Consider the following 16,819-nt stretch of genomic DNA (forward strand, 5'->3'; position numbering starts at 1 on the left):
AACCAACAGCTCAGGTTTGCCATCCAACAACACCAGACAGTATGAGGCTGCTCCCCTGCAATCCCTTATTGCAACCGGACTTAATAAGCCTCGGCGTCCCATATCGCTGCATGGGTAGAGCAGCTCTCATGGGCAGTGTGAACATATGTGGATTTTCGGCAATTCCTGGACACTTATGCCCTAGTGCACGCACCAACCTGCCAATGCAGGTGACACATCAGCTACAGCCACCACCACAGTGCTTGTACATCTCGGTCGGCCTGAGCCTTCAGGCCCTGTTTCTATCAAGAATGCTTGTGCGTAAAAGCGCAAACCATGGTCACTTTGACCATGTGCACATCCACATAGGATCACCCTACCTGGTCTTAGACATGGACACCCCCCATCCTTACCTGACCCGGCCCGGATACTCAAGCTCGCAGACGGGTAACGGTGCTATTTTCTAAATCATGTGTGGTGTGGGCACTTTTCCACCTGCAGAGGTAGTGGGAAAGTGCTCTGAGCTCCTAGCTTGGGTCGTATGGTGCCCAGCTGTGGTTAGGCACCTTCTGAGCCACTATCACAGCACACCACACGGGGGGTCTCCAGCGCATGTGTATGCTGGTATGGTCTGGCTGTGCCAGGCCCATACTTTACCCAGCCCTCCAGGCCTAAGGTCCAGTGTGGGTCCAACCATGTCTGGTCCTGCACATACTGGCCAGTGCGATCTCCCCACTCAAGGATCTCCTGCACTTGCAACTCCACCCTGCCCACAAAGGGGACCAATGCTTGTGGCCCAGGGCCATGTATCAGGAAACCAGCTCTCCACCTTGGAATCCAACCGGCTCCTTTTTAGTAGGGATTCCCCCCAGGGGGTCCACCCCTATCTGGGCACTTTCTTCAGGATGTACTATCCTGGCTCCACGCCAACAACTGACCCTTCTACTGGGAGGCATCTGGGGGTGGGTAGAGCCCACATAGGTCTAGTCCCTTTAAGGGAACCCTACCCTGAACACAGGTGTCTACTCAATCAAACCTCAGACATTTCCAACGGGGTAGCCAATGGGGGCAGCACATGCACCAGAATTCCCCTTGGCACCTCTCCTAAATTTCCAGGCCCGCAATCCCAACCAGTATCTAGTACACCTATCGTACAGGGCCAACCAGGGTGTGGCACTCCAGCTACATCCTCCCCAGACCCTGTCTTCGGTAGGACAGCGAGTTCGCTTCCTCTTTGCCAAACAGTGGGGAAGTGTCTATAGTCCTAAAATCTGGCACTGGGAGACAGCATAGGCTGGGAGGAAAAAGCTAAACATTTCAGGATTTCTCTCTAAAGAGAGCCATGTCTAACATCGTGGAACCTATCAGCAGTGATTCCACTTCCAAGTATTTGTTGGTTCTAAAGGACAATCTCTCAAGATGGCCTGAAGTTATGTTGACGTCTGAGGGTTTCATCGTGGTGACATCTGAGGGTTTTATCTGAGGTGTTTGCTCGTTAAGGTCACCCCAAGAGCATTCTGACAGACAATGGGGTGCAATTTACATCGAAGGCAATGCAAGTGTTTCTAGATTCTAGAGGAATTATGCATAAAAAATGTGTGCTGTACCATCAGAAACAAATGGCATAGTAGAGAGATTCAAAAGGATGCTGAAGGAAGTGGTTCAAGTAGCTAGACAGAAATCGGTGCAGTGGGTTGAAATGGTAAGATGTAGAGTGGAAGAATATACAGTAGGTACACTCCTCACTCCACCACTGGAGTCAGTCCATTTGTACAATTCAGGAAATGTATTGCTCATACCAATCTATGTCCACCATGTGTAAGAGTGTATGGTAAAGTTCTGTCTGATTTGACTAAACAAATGGAGGAAGGGAGAATGAGACCTTTACATGCAAAACCAAAGGAAAATGATATATGACATGTTAAAGTCAGCCAAAAATGGTGAGGTGAAAGTTGGTGATGTGGTGAAGACAAAATTACCTAGGAACCATGGAAATTCTTTATCACATGTTAGTAAGCCATTTCAGTAAAAAAAGGGGTTCAAGGGAACTGTGAATGTCGAGGATGGTCTTACTAGGGCTGTAAAATTTTGTTGAAATATAGTGTCCTTTTTGTTGTTTTCTTATTTTGTTTATTGCAGGGATTGGGGTGGAGGGGTGTGGTATTTTCCTGTTTGTATTATTGATGCATTTTATAGTAAGTTGTATATTCCACATTCCCCTGTTATTGTGATAAGATATTCCATAATGATTCTTTTTTTGGAATGTATTCTTTGAAATGTGAGGAGAGGAGCTGGAGACAAGAGTGGATTGAACAGTGGCTGGAGCTTCTTCATCTGTTAATAAAGGCTCATCTTATCTTCACCTTTTGGTTAGGATTATTGGCTTTGCAAGATACTACACCTGCAAATTAGTCATGTTTTAGGTGAGCTTGTACTGAAGGCTACACTGTTATACCCGCTCTCTCCCCATTAGAACATTGGTATTATCTGAGGCACTGTGGAAGAAAGCTATATCTTTAAACTACACACCACTGATTGATAAATAATACTAACAACCTATTGGAATGATTTAGATTGAGATGGGCAGCAGATCTTGGGCAGCAGTATTATTCAGAATAAAGGAGGCCTTGGAACAGCCCAGTGAGTTGACCATAAGGGTTGGTTTCAGGTTGCACAGCATTATATTAGAGCACCTTTGTTCAAATTTGGCAGGGTTTCTGTTCTGAGTGAATTATCCTAATGAATTATGTATGAGAAGATACAGACAGGTTAAGGATTTTAATGACAAAACCTGAACATGCCATAGGTTACGCTCCTTCGGAAGTTAAGGTACTAGTATTCTGGAAATCTGAATTTAAGGTGCTAGTATTCTGGCTACAGTCACAGTGCTACACTGGAGAACAAGCCACTCATCGTTTCCTGGGCACATGGAATGAACGGACCTTACCCAAATACCTCCAACGTCTACAATCAGGGGCTTATGGTGGCACGTCAAGACATGGCCAGGAGATTGGTCGTGTTAAGGTCCCTACAATTGAGCAATGGAATTCTCATATGGACTGATTTTTACCAGCACTTGATATTTCAGTTCTTGTGCATACTCTTAACTAATCCCTTAGAGATTATTGTATACCTTAAAACACTGGAATTATGCAGCAATGGAAGTTTTTATTGGCACAATAAACTGTGAAAAAAATGGCTATGGTCTAGCTGAGTAGCATCAATTGCAGTGCTGTACAAAATAATGAAATTTGAAATAATAAGCATGCTGTAGCAAATTCGTCTTTTCTGTATGGTCATTGTAGATTTTTTGCCTTTTTCTGCACCCTATTTCTGCTGGCTTTATGACTCTGTGCACTTTACTACTGAAAGTTAAATGTCATATGTGGGCTGCGCTGCGTATGTACACCACACACATATATGACAAAAGTATAGTTCTGCCAGGAGCGCCACTGTGCAGGAAAAATTACCTTTGGCATTTAGGAAAAGCCGTTTTTTTATATTCATAAGTCACCCCTAAAATTGCCTTGTAAGCCCACAGAGCTGGGTGCTCTCGTATATATAAAACATTGACACAGCAACCAGTTTCACCTATGAGATTTACTGGCTTAGAAAAGTATTTTTAGCTGAAAACAATGTAAAAAAAAAAATACTCTATGTAGTGTGCACCTACAAAAATGAGGTTAGCATTTAATTATCTTTTCATTTACCAACCTGGGATTGATTAGTAAATAAAAGATTACATGAAATGTGTTTTTTGGTAGAGGGCTAATGGGCTTTTTTGATACAGCTCTAATGCCCTTTTCAAATAAAATAAAAGCAAAGGAAATGGAGTGGGTAGCAGGTGAGGAAAGAGTCAATACAGCGGGAGTTAGTGCATAAGAGATGGATGCAGGCTGGTAGGGATGGACAAGCAAGAGGCAACAATGGGAAATCACATGGACAATGGAGGGTGGGGGATGGGCAACCACATGGACAATGGAGCGCGGACAGATGGGGAAACACTTGGACAACAAAAGGAAGCATATGGACAACAGATGGTAGGCAAGCAGGTGGGGAAGGACACAAACAACGGAGTAATTGCAGGTGGGTGGGGAAGCACACAGAAAATGGAGGGAGGGCAAGCACACACATGTGGATGTGTGACCTCCTAAATTAGGCTAGGTGTCACATAACAGGGCTCTGTCATCTGCTACCTTCAAAGGTCGACTCAAATCATTTGACTCAGACAGGAGTAATAAGATCATCAAATTAAACAATAAGAACGAATAACCATAAACAACAATAAAAATGTAATAAGGAGTCAGTGATTTATAGTCACCATGACCTACGTGGCCATGAATCACCACACCACACCAATTTAGTAAAGTGCAAACATTTATTGCCCTTTTAGTAACAATGCTAAAGTCATGTAATAATACCCAAAACCAAATGACAGAAATACAGAAACAACACAGGCTGTCCAAAACGTCTAAACATTCTTAATCTAATAAAAGCAATCACCATCAGACACTCCAGAAGAATTATACAGAATAACTACAGAATTATTTGAGAAATAGCAACATTTAATTAGTTGTGCAGTTGAATCAATCATAATCAATTAATAAACAATCAATTTAATTACAAGGTCAGACATTCTTACTACCAAATTCTAATTCAAAACATGTGTGTGGGGCTGGGCTTTGCCACATGCAAAAATAAAAAATTAGACAGAAATTAATTTGGAAAACATCTGAACTATGGCGCTAGCAAAAATATGGGGTTGGATTGTTAAGGGAAAACCTGCAAAGGAAAACAAATGAACATTGGTTGTACCTCTCCTAAATGAGACAGCAGTTAGCACAGTCTTCGCCAGCAAAGCACAGAAACAGCAGGTCTTCAGCGATCAGCATCAAGAACATGAAAGGGCAACAGTTCAGTAATGTTGGGTCTAAGGTATCTGAACTGTTAGAATCATAAACATATAACACTATATAACTGCATCTGAACATACCTAGAAAACCTTTGAACTACATAATCTGAAACTTTGTAAATTAAAGTCCCTAAAATCACTAGCTGGACTCCTATTGGGCAACACTATGCGGTGTTTCTTCATTCTTCCCCAAGATAGGCCCACGTTGACATTCCTTTCAGTTTCCACAGAATATTAACAGTGTAGAAAACAGCACAGAATATGGCACTTTAACTAACATTACTTACTACCAGAAACTAAAACCCATTGTTAAAACTTTCAATTATTATCACAAGGAAGTACAGAATGAGCAGAGTGGAACAAGACTGTGAGCTTTCAACGGAATAGATAATAAATAACATTTGCAAAAGATTTCAATTAAGTCAGCATAACATCTCAAACAATGTACTGTGGAAAAACAACTCATGGTGGCCCACTGCCCTCGGAAGCACTCCGCCCCCCACCAACCACACCCGCAACCTCGGCTTCATCCTGGACTCATCACTCTCAATGAATCGCCAAGTCAGTGCAGTCTCCTCCGCCTGCTTCAACCCCATGCGCATGCTCTGGAAGATCTTCAAATGGATCCCAACTGAATCCAGAAGAACAGTCACCCAGGCCCTTGTCAGCAGCCGCCTTGACAACGACAATGCACTCTACACCGGAACAACCACCAAGGTAAGGAAAAGACTGCAACACATCCAGAACGCCTCCGCCCGTCTTATCAAGTACGCCCTCTCACACAGCCACACCTCCAACCTACTGAGAGGAAAAATACTAAAGCTTAGGCCTTTTACTAATGGTAATACATGAAGAATAAAGCAGTTTAAATATTTAGTACATTATTTAATTTGTCAATAATGATTTCAGATACAGATAATCATGATTCATCAACATACATTTCAAAGTGACACATAGAACTCAAGGTGGCGGACACCATGACAACCACATTTCAAACATGCATGTTTTATTTTTCTAGCACGTTTCTCTAATTAGACGTTTTAGTACACATTAATTATAAGATTTGCTTACTCATATTTTTATAGTAATGTTTGGTTTCTAACATGGAAAAAAGAGGCCAGGCAGGGTTGGATAAGCAAACAGACAACAGAAGGATGGGAGAGATGGGGAGGCACACAGACAACATAAGCCAAGGAGGTATGATGAAGCGCAGAGACTACAGAGGGTGGATAGTTGAGGAAACAGAAATGTAAATTTGTAAAAATACACTTTAGACTGCCTGAGACAGAGCTGTCTTAAACTAGTTCTGTCAATCATCACATCTCTAGAACTGGAATACACATCCTTGGCTGGGAAACTTTATTGCCACAGCTCAGATGACAGTTGCTTGCCTCTGGGCCTAGGAAAGACCAGTGGGTATTTACTGCTGACTACTTAGCAGGGATTAGCTATCTGGGAGTGAACAAGAACAGTTGTCATAATAACTGGTAGACTTAGCACTACCTCTTTTGTGTTGGAGATGCTAAGGAGGGATTTTTCTATTAATTCCCAGCACTCTCTTAGGGAGCCCTTTCCCAGTCACAGTAGGAGAGGAAACCAGTTCTGTCAACTATCACACTTTCAGACTAGAACACACATCTTCAGCTTGGAAATGTAACAGCTCGGACTCAGAGGACAATGGCTTGCCTCTGGACCTAGAAAATGCCAGGAGGTGTTAATTATTGGCCACTAAACAGGGATTACCTATGTGTGAGAAGACAGGAACAGCTGGCAGAACCAAGCAAAGCTTTAGCTCCACCTGTTTGGTCTTGGAGATGCCAATGTAGTTGTCCTTTATTCATTCCCAGGACCTCCCTAGACAAGTAGCCCCAAACCACAGTAGGTGGGAAAACCACTTTTGTCCCTATCTGCTAGGGAAGTGGCCAAGAAGCTTAAGACAGGCAACCTTGTGGCAGCTGGATCCCATTATCTTGAAATGGGGACTCTTGGGTAATTTTACAGTAATTCAAAGGAGAAGTGCTTCAAAACGGAGTAGGGAACTGCAAGAAAATTGTAAGGCTTGAGAGGTAGAATTCCCCCAATCACTGTCTAGTGCATAGGATAAATTTGACACCTCCACCATCGTCTCTTCAGAAGATTCCTGGACCTGGATAGACTTTATCTGAATAAGAATGCCCGGCTGGAAGAAGAATCCTTACATCTGGCTCCTGCTGGAAAAAGATGACTCACAAAACCACTCAAGGACTCCTGAATCCTACTGGCATCCAAGAGCTGGAACTGCTCTCTAAGCGTCAAGTGGTTGGAATCCTGTCAACCTACTTCATGGACAAAAAAACAGAGGTACTCTTGACTCTAAAAGGGCCCAGGTGACTGAAGAGGACAAGACCCTGCAGGAAACCTGGCTAGATAGAGACTTGGACCCTGCCGTGTGGAGATAGTGGCTGCAGAACTTACCAGAAGAAACTTTTCCAGCAGTTGGAGTCCCTGGGGCATATTTATGAGAGGTTTGTGCTGCAGTTGCGTCCAATTTAGTGATGCAGTGGTGGCACAAACCTCTCAACCATATCTATGAGGTCCCGCAAAGCCACTTTGCATGGCTTTGCTACTCTTGGCTTTGAATGGCCTCATAGATAGGGAGTAAGGCAAGGCAGCGAAATTCGCTGCACTGCCTTACTCTGTGCCAGGGAGGCGTTCCATGGGCTTTGCAGTGGGTTTTCCCATGCAACACCTAGGGATCTTGACGCAACCCCAGATTTACAAGAGCCTGCAAACCTGAGGATTTGCCAACACCTTACACCTCCCCAGAGGAGGCACATCCAGAAAAAAACATCTTCATTTCGCCTCGTTTTTTTCTCTTTCTGTGGAGCTGCATTCTGCAGCACATAAAGAAACAGGAAAAAGCCTCCCTCCTGAGGGTTGTTTTTGTGCAGGAAGGTGCTGTGTTGGTGCTAGGCAGCCAAAACAGCACCAGTGCATTTGGAAGGGACATGAACGCTTCATATCGCATCTATACTGTACATTCCTGCCCTTGCTCTTTTACACAGGGCAGCGCAGCAAAATGACTTGCTGCGCCGTCCTGCACTAAAATTCTGTAAATTTGGCCCTTAGTCTGAAGGTAGAACCTTTGAACGGGACTACTTGCTCGGTGTATTGAACCTCCACTTCATTGTGGTCAGTCTGAAATTGTGCCTAGGTGCCTGCCTACCACAAACCTTTCATTTGATCTTTTCTAGGCACTATTTGCTATAAAACATTCAAAATTCACATCTCTGGTTCCACTTAACCTATTCTGTTGATTTCTGTATTTGCCAATTACGTTTTTCTCTTTTTTTGGAAATTTGACTGTGATGTGTTCTTTACTTAAAAATTGTTGGTAATGCTTGAACTTAGCAAGCACTTAACTAGGGATTGGCTGTTCCTTGTGCAGTAGCTACAAGGAGCTGTGCAGGTATTCCCTCAGAACTGCGTTTTGACCTAAAAAGAGTTGCTTTATTGTTCGGTAGAGATGTCCTTTCTCCAAACCCCATTTCTGGTGCATGCTGTTTAAAATCTCAGTGAATCAGGGTGACGTGGTCAGGCTCTATTGTTATTGACATAGTGACAATATTATGAAGAAGCCCACTACATAATGCCCTCTACATAAGGTGTGAGTTGGAGAACAGGACAGATAATCACTTACTTTGACTTAACTGGCTCTCTAAAGTACCATATACACATTGGCATAAGTACTGTCTCACTAGAGGCTCTGTCATTGTCCGGCTAGAGGTCTGCTATACAGCTTGTGAGCAGGGTTTGATATCTTCCTAAAGTGAGTTTTAGTGAAGGTCCCCAACAATAGTGATGGAAGGCGACACGCTTAATTTGAGCCGGTGGATGTCAGTGGGGGGACACTGACATTTATTTTTGACGACCTGCACTTATTTTTCAGAATCAAATATTCACTGCACACAAAGAGAGGGAAAACACACACATTGGAAAGAAGGAGGAATACAAAGACAGCAAAACCATCAGAAAATGAGAACACAGGGATCTGGAAGTGGGTTATAGAGGCAAGAGGTGGATTTAAGACTAACAGTTTTGGTATTTGGTTGGCCGATATTTATTAGCACTAGCTTCAGGCACCTGCTCTCTTTCTCTAATAAAATAGGCACTGCACTTATGTGCACTGACATAGAGCAATTGACCCAACCAACATGATGCAGTCTTTGAGACCATCATCAAAGAATTGTTTATAAGGCTAGCTGACAAATACCTTTTTTGATGCACTCATAATACAGATTCCCACTGGGCTAGTTTGCAATGTGAAGTTATCACTGCACAGCTCTGTTGCTGGCACATGTAATGAATTACATTGGATTGTTTAATGCTGAACACTCTAAGGGAACTATGGCAATGCTCTCTCACGAGTTTGATAGCACTCTAAGAGTTGGGCCCCATTTTATATCGCATGATTGTCCATGCTGCCCCTAATGCTGGGGAACTGGAATGCTGTGACTGGGTGGACAAAATTGTGCAGCAGGGTTGGCTAAATTATGCCGCAAGAAAAGGATAATTATTCAGCTTCATGCTGCAGATCTCGTGACAGTATTACTAATTTTTTACATTTAGTAACACTGTTTAGGCAACGAATTAACCTCATAAGTACCTGTTTCACACACAAATACAGAAACATACAATTGAGCAGTGGTCAGTCAACCTTTGAAAAAGCCTTTCCACTGAGTGGCAACATGTTTTGAAAGTTTTTTGTAACTTTCGAACCATTTGGGTAAGAAAAGCATTTTTTTGGAAAATCTGTGAATTATGCAACAGATGATGGAATATAAGGCAAATGTGACAAATCCATAATTATGTGGAAACCCCCGTGCCCGCGGAAGCACATAATTCCAGTGGCCCTGACCTCATGTATGGAGCTGACTGGTCACAAAAACTGTGGCTGAAAGATAATACATTAGGGCTCAGATTTACAAAGACTTTTCATCGGGTGTTCATCACTTTTTTAAAGCAGACCCAATGCAAAGTGTTAGGTGTTTACAATCCAATGCAAATCATACTTTGTGTTGGATTGAGTGCAGCGAGAGAGCAGAACAGCACCTAATCTTAATATGTTAGGCACTGTTCTACTCTCCCGTTCTTCCCGTTTCTGCATTTGCTACCCTAAGTGTTCTGGGTATGTCCAGACATGGGTTCTGGGCTCAATGTGCCACTGAAACCAAGTTATACCTGGCTGTGGAACCTTAACAAGTGCAAAACCACTCCTAGGTTGCTCGTGTTTCGTTTCAGGAAGGACCATGCCTGGTAGTTTCAACTGGACTGTTCCCATGAGGAGCAGAGTCAGGATTGACTTGCATATGACTGGTTACAAACTGAGGTGGCTTGGTGGGCAAAAGAATGATCGATTAGGATGTGGCCAGAGAAATTGCTGGTGGCTGAGATTAATTCAATAACTACACCCATCACCTTGTTGCTTTTGCAATGCAGCACAGCACAGAAACTTTGCTTGCTGTGCTGCGTTGCATCATTCCTTTGTAAATTTGGCCCCTAATTCTGTTGCTAGAGCAGATTCCTATAAACAGGTTCAAGCTTTTGTGCTTAATTTTCTTATTTTATTTTTTATTTGTTTATGGATTATTTTATTGCCCATTTTGACTACATTAATGATAATTCTCGGCTTTGGGACAATGATTGCATTGTCTTTATTGACCCAGTAACTGCATTTTATTTGCTCATATTGTTATCAGCACATTGAGAGGAGACAGTCACATAAGTCTAGTAATTATCATTTATTATTTAAATTAGCATATTAGCATACTATATAGATTCTAAGAAATAAATGCTTTAGAAATGACCTCTACACTACTTTTGAGCAATTCAGCTGCATTTTGCCAATAGGTGCAATGTGTATGTTGTCAACTTTAGGATAACAACAAAATAGCTGATTTGGTCCTTTTGGTGAAAAATAATAATTGATGGAGTTGCTTGTGTTGTGCACGCTTTTAAGTGGTGATTAACAAAACAAAAAGGTTTTCTGAAAACAATCAGAAAGTATACAGTCTCTACAGTCTCAAGTGATCTTTAAAACCTTGATTTTTGTTATATTAGGCAGGAAGTAGAAAAGCATGCTAACTGGGTAAAATTAAAGTTTGTTATTGTGAAAAGGAGCAGATTGACATATATTTATTAGGCGAAGGTATACTTTGAACTGAGCTGTTTGTTCCTTTCTACCGAAATCAAGCTCAAATGCTGTTTATCAGGAAACCATTAGAACTTTCCCCGAGAACTCAGGCTGAAATGAAATTCGACTGGTGAAGTGTGTACCGCAGCCTAATAAAGTTTTTTTAGAACAGAAGGCAATTACCTCTAAACTCCCGCCTCCCTCGAGGGGCACAGCACTTCTTTTGTGTCTGCTTTTCCCTTATGCTTCTCATTATTGTCTGCAGACGTTGAGATGGAGGCTTAGCCTCTGGTTTCCTGGGTCAGTCTGTTTCCCTTGTAGGATATGAGTGTACCAAAACAGCTGTTTGCTTCTGGTTTTCTGTAATTTCATTCATGCGCCTTGTTTCCTCCCCCCTGTGATTCTGGTTATTGTACCAAAACACCATAAAAACAGAAGCTACAAAATATTAATCGAGTCAGTCCCACAGTACTTAGGTTAGACATCATCAAATAAAGTCTAATTGATATAAAATCATGCACTATTATTATTCGAAATGTTTTACACTATATGGGCCTGATTCTAACTTTGGAGGACAGTGTTAAACCGTCCCAAAAGTGGCGGATATACCACCTACCGTATTACGAGTCCATTATATCCTATGGAACTCGTAATACGGTAGGTGGTATATCCGCCACTTTTGGGACGGTTTAACACCGTCCTCCAAAGTTAGAATCAGGCCCTATGTGTGTTGTGCAAACAGAATAACAACCATCTACAACACAATTTTACCATAGGAATCGTGCCCTTCTTTCTTCCGGTCCCAACGCTCTTATACCTGGTTTTCGTGCATCTCTTCGTTTATTGTCAAAAATTCCTGGAGCTTGCCATCCACTGCCTTGAGACATTGCAGGAGTCTACTATGTCGGCCTAATCGCGGGGAGGCAGCGGCTGGCATGCTTCCAATAATCGTTTGCCAATAAGCTTCCACATTTTCACTGAAACTCATTCTTTATCCTTTAGGCTGGCCTTGCTGTTTTTACTGACTTCTGTAGCTCACCATGTCACCCTATCCTGCTGCTAGTACATAATTCACTAAAAGTGCTGTTCAATTTCTGAACCATAAATATATTTGAAGTGACGCTTTTCCACCGTGGCCACGACTGTCGCAGGATGTTTTCTGTAGGGTTGGTTGGATATAGTTATTGATTTCCAAGCCATGCTCTCTGAGGTGCCTCCAACAACCCGGGTTTGGCTAAACAGACCTACATGACTTTCAATGATTTATTTCCACTACATTGAAGCAGCAGAACATGCAGCTTGAATGGTCTCTGACACCAGAACTGGGAGGTAAAAAACACACATTACAATCCAGACTTACTGAAACTCTAGTTGCAAAATTTGTATACTAAATTGTTGCTGACACTAATTTATTTTACAAGCTATTCTATGTACTAATAGGTCATTTTTGTAAATTAACAACCTGAAGGGGTAGCAGAAAGACCTGCCTAATGAATATTCAATAGGTAGGTCACTAATTGCAACCCTCAGCTATTGGCTGCAACGACCAGGTGGATGGCCATTAAGGGACAGCAGACCACCATGCCTGATTTTAGATTTCATAACTGAAAACCTATTCTGTAAAGAAGAACGAATTTCCTTAAAGGAAAGGAGGTGCTTTAAAAATAAAAATATTCTAAACAACTTGATTGGAAGTTGTCAGTGGTCCTCTGGATAACTTCCTACTCTCGCTGAAGCTGCCATCCCAGTTTCACATAGGAGTAAGTGTCCCAGGCTCAGTTCACAGGGCACTGAGCAGTGCAAGCATCAGAGCAACACATTGAGATGAAAACTCACAACAGCATCAGTTACAGGAACCAATAGCACTGCAGAACTTAAAAATATAAGAAAGGCTTCAGAGAATACATTAGGTGCCAATTAAAAGGTGTGGAAAAAAGGGAACTTATGTCAGAACATCAGGTGCTGTTCCACATGGTTTCATGATGTCATGTCTGGGGAGGTGGTGGAGATGTCTGTGAGCCAAACTTTGCTTCCTGACCAAGGAAATCTATTGAACAAAATTCTGATCCAGTCTGTGCCTAGCAGAGATTCCTGAGGTGAGGAATCTGTAGGTAGAAACATTAATCCTAAATGATTATGACATAAAAAGTCAAATGTAATGCACATTGTTGTTGTGAAAGAATATTTAAAGGTGAGGTCACAATTAATCAAAACTGACATAATCATTCTACTTAATGAACACATCCAAATTAGATTTCAATGTGTAATATGGACATTTAGAAAGTCATACCCCTAAATTACTGAAAGTCACAACAAAACCACACTAATTGCAGATTTTGTGCTACAACGCTATTTAAGAATTGTCCAGACTGAAATATTCAGGATTAATGGCTTTATTTATATCTAGGGGTAAGCCTACTCCATCACATCAGTGACAGAGTATGCTTACTACAACTATAATGGTCCCCTGCCTGATTTCTATGTGGGCAGACTGTAGGTGTGGATATGGGGGTGACTACGCTATCACTGCCATAGCCAAACATTTCTGAAGGTCCGATGGAGTAAAGGCCATCAGAGAAATGGTGGAATGACTGCCCACCAAATTAGTATGGACATTTTTACTGTCCATCACCACCCAGCAAACCCTGGCTTTAAGAGATAGTAAAAAATGAATAATGCTCTCCTTGCCATAGGAGATTACTCCCATGTTGAGGTGGGCACTTTCTTTTTGTATTGTATTTATTTAATCGAATACAGATTTATAGCTGTATTTTTCATACATACATTTTTCTGCAAAGAAAAAAATATTTTCAGTTACAGTGGTACAAAATGTTTCTGCACTTTTTTCTGTAGTATCAAATGTATTGTATTTTCTATACAGTTTTAATACATTTATATTTTTATACATATCTTGAAAAATGGTATGTAGTTTTTTACACATATATTTGTATACATATTGCTGTGTATGTTTACATTTTAGAATGTGCTGTTTAGAATATATTACCTCGTACTATTTAGTATACTTATATTTTTATAGTACTTTTTAATTCATATTTGACATCTATATTTGAATTTGTTCAGTAAGTTGTTAAACTTTTTAAAAAATATAATCGATTTTTATATCAAATTTTTAACATGTTTAATACATTTTAATAATATTTCTATTTGTTTCTATAGGAAGGCAATCTTGTGTTTTGGATTCAGTTTGAAGAACTGTAATGTTAGGTTTGAATTGTATTTGGGATGTATGTTTTGTTAGGGTTACAGTGTTGGAATGTAATGTTTGTAGGGAATTTGATGCTTTTTTATTTTCAAGCAAATTCTTTTGGTTTAAGTTAAACCAACATCATTTTGCAATTTCCTTTGATATTTGGATTCCCTGGAATGGTTGTTATTTTATTTTTTTAGAGTTTTTCATGCTTTCCAAAGACTATAGATGACTTCATTTTTTATTTTGGACATTGCATTTTTTAACTTTTTCGGCCACTCTGTTTATTTGTGACTTTTTTGTGGATTGGATTATTGTGATGTTGAGTTGGATCAAAAACTTCAGCTATGCAACTGTAAGTACAATATTTTAATTTATTTTTGAGTGGGAAAGGTTATATTTTAATGTATATATGTATTTTGCTAAACTAAAATGTTGTATTTTGTCGGTGTATATTTTATTTCTTGATCTGCTCTGTATATTTTTTATGTTGGATACTTTTCATTCACCCCCACAACTATTTTCACATAAACAATAAAAGTAATTATTCCAAATTAAATTAATTTGATTTTTCTTTCTTATTCTCTACTTTATTAATATATTTTTGCAATACCTGGTTTGTAGTTATTCTAATATTTATTTTAAAATGTTTTATGTTCTGGTGATGTAAAGTTTTGCTCTGTTCTAGTGAGTTTGTTGGTAGGTGGGTCGTTTATAATAGTGATGTAGCTATCATTTTCTAGGTAGCAAACTTTGTTGTTATTTACATAGAGCCTGACTTTGAATTGTAGCATTGCATACATTTCCCTAGCCTGTTCAGTTATTTTAGGTTTGATTTATTTTACTGACTGTTCTCTACTTAGTTGTGGGTAGCTTTGTTCTTTTTGAAGGGCTTCTATGAATTCATATAGTGTTGACTGGCTCTTCCAAGTGTGGCTTAGAAGGTTTTCTGTCATCATTCTGCTGCATTGTTGGCTTTGACGTATTGAACCATGGTGCTCTTGTAGACATTCTACCATGGTATTTGGACTTTGGGTTGGAGTCAGTGTTCAGAGCAGTTGAGTCTGCCAACCCAGTACTCCAAGTGTTTTCAAAGTAGTGCTCTGGTTCAATTCATTTGTAAAATGGGGTTTCCTTTAGCATATCATAGTGGTTAACTACATATATTACAGGTACCAGAGCTATTTACTTTTTAATTTCTGAGGCAAACTGGCTGTTTGTTGCATATTTTATACTTAGTGCAGATTGTTTCAGATGTCTCAGAATGCTCTGGTCGAAGTAGTAATAGCAGCATTGTATGACTGTTTGTTGATATCGTTTAAGCATTGTTTGTATGGTTGCCTGTTCAAAGTCAATTATACTTTTGTGTGGGGAGTAGTAGATGATTATTACTTTGATATGGTTTAAAGGTTCATAGTAAGTTACGCTTTGTTTGTTAAGCAGCAGTGCGTTCATGAGGGATATGCAGGACTACTGGAATTATGTGACGGGACCACAAAATTATGTAGCAGGGTTCACTAAATTATGCGACAAGAAAAGGTTAATTGTGCAGCATAATGCAGCACATTTTTTGATAGTACCACTTCATTATTTTAGCATTTGACCATGGTAATACTGTCTGGGCAAAGATTTAACCTGAATGGTGGCAGTGTAACAACCAAAAACAGAAAAAAGCAACAGAAAAAGGACCTGTTTACGTTTGTGAAGGGTCTTCCACTGCGCATGCACATGTTGCAATGCTTTTAGTAAGTATTTTATTACACTCTGCAGATTATGCAGAAGATGATCAACGATGTAGCAAATCCAACAGATCCATAATTATGTGAAAAACGCCATGGCCCTGGGGAAATGTTAGTGTAATATATGATAGCCACCATTTATAGTGTAAATCTGTGTAAAAGATGGATGACACATTTTAAAAGTTCCATCCACCATCAACGTTTTACACTGACTTGGAGCCTCATTATGAGTTTGGCGGTCCTAGAACAGCCAAACATGCGGTGGCAGTCCGACTGTTGTAATCTTGGCGGTCCAACTGCCAGATTACAATCCTGGTAGTCAGACTGCCAGGAGACCACCTCCTTGCCAGGATCAGGGATGACGAAGGGTTGGCAGCAGTGAAAGTCATGGTCAACCATGGCAGTGCCGAGTTTGGAACTCCCGTGCTGATGACGACTTTCCTTTCTGCCAGGCTTTTCATGGCAGGGTTCCTGCCATGAAAAGGCTGGCGGAAATGCAGAGTTGGGGGCTACTGGGTTGCCTATGTACTGCCCATGACCATGTCATGGGCAGTGCAGGGGCCCTCCTGTCAGCACCCCCAGAATGCACACTGTCTTTCTGAGAGCTGAAGTCAATGCCGTTGCACTGTTTCCAATGGTCAGCCCCGCGGGAACATCGTAAAATTATGTTTCCACCAATCACCCCGGCGGAAACATTGTAATAGGTCAGTGGGGGGGGGTGCTGGCTTGACAACTGCCTCCCCACTGCCGTACTGGAGTTCCGTCGGTTCAACCTCGAAACTCGTAATAAGTCCATTAGTCTTATGAAA

The sequence above is a fragment of the Pleurodeles waltl genome, chromosome 3_1 (genome assembly GCF_031143425.1).
Source record: "Pleurodeles waltl isolate 20211129_DDA chromosome 3_1, aPleWal1.hap1.20221129, whole genome shotgun sequence".
Classification (NCBI taxonomy): Eukaryota; Metazoa; Chordata; class Amphibia; order Caudata; family Salamandridae; genus Pleurodeles; species Pleurodeles waltl.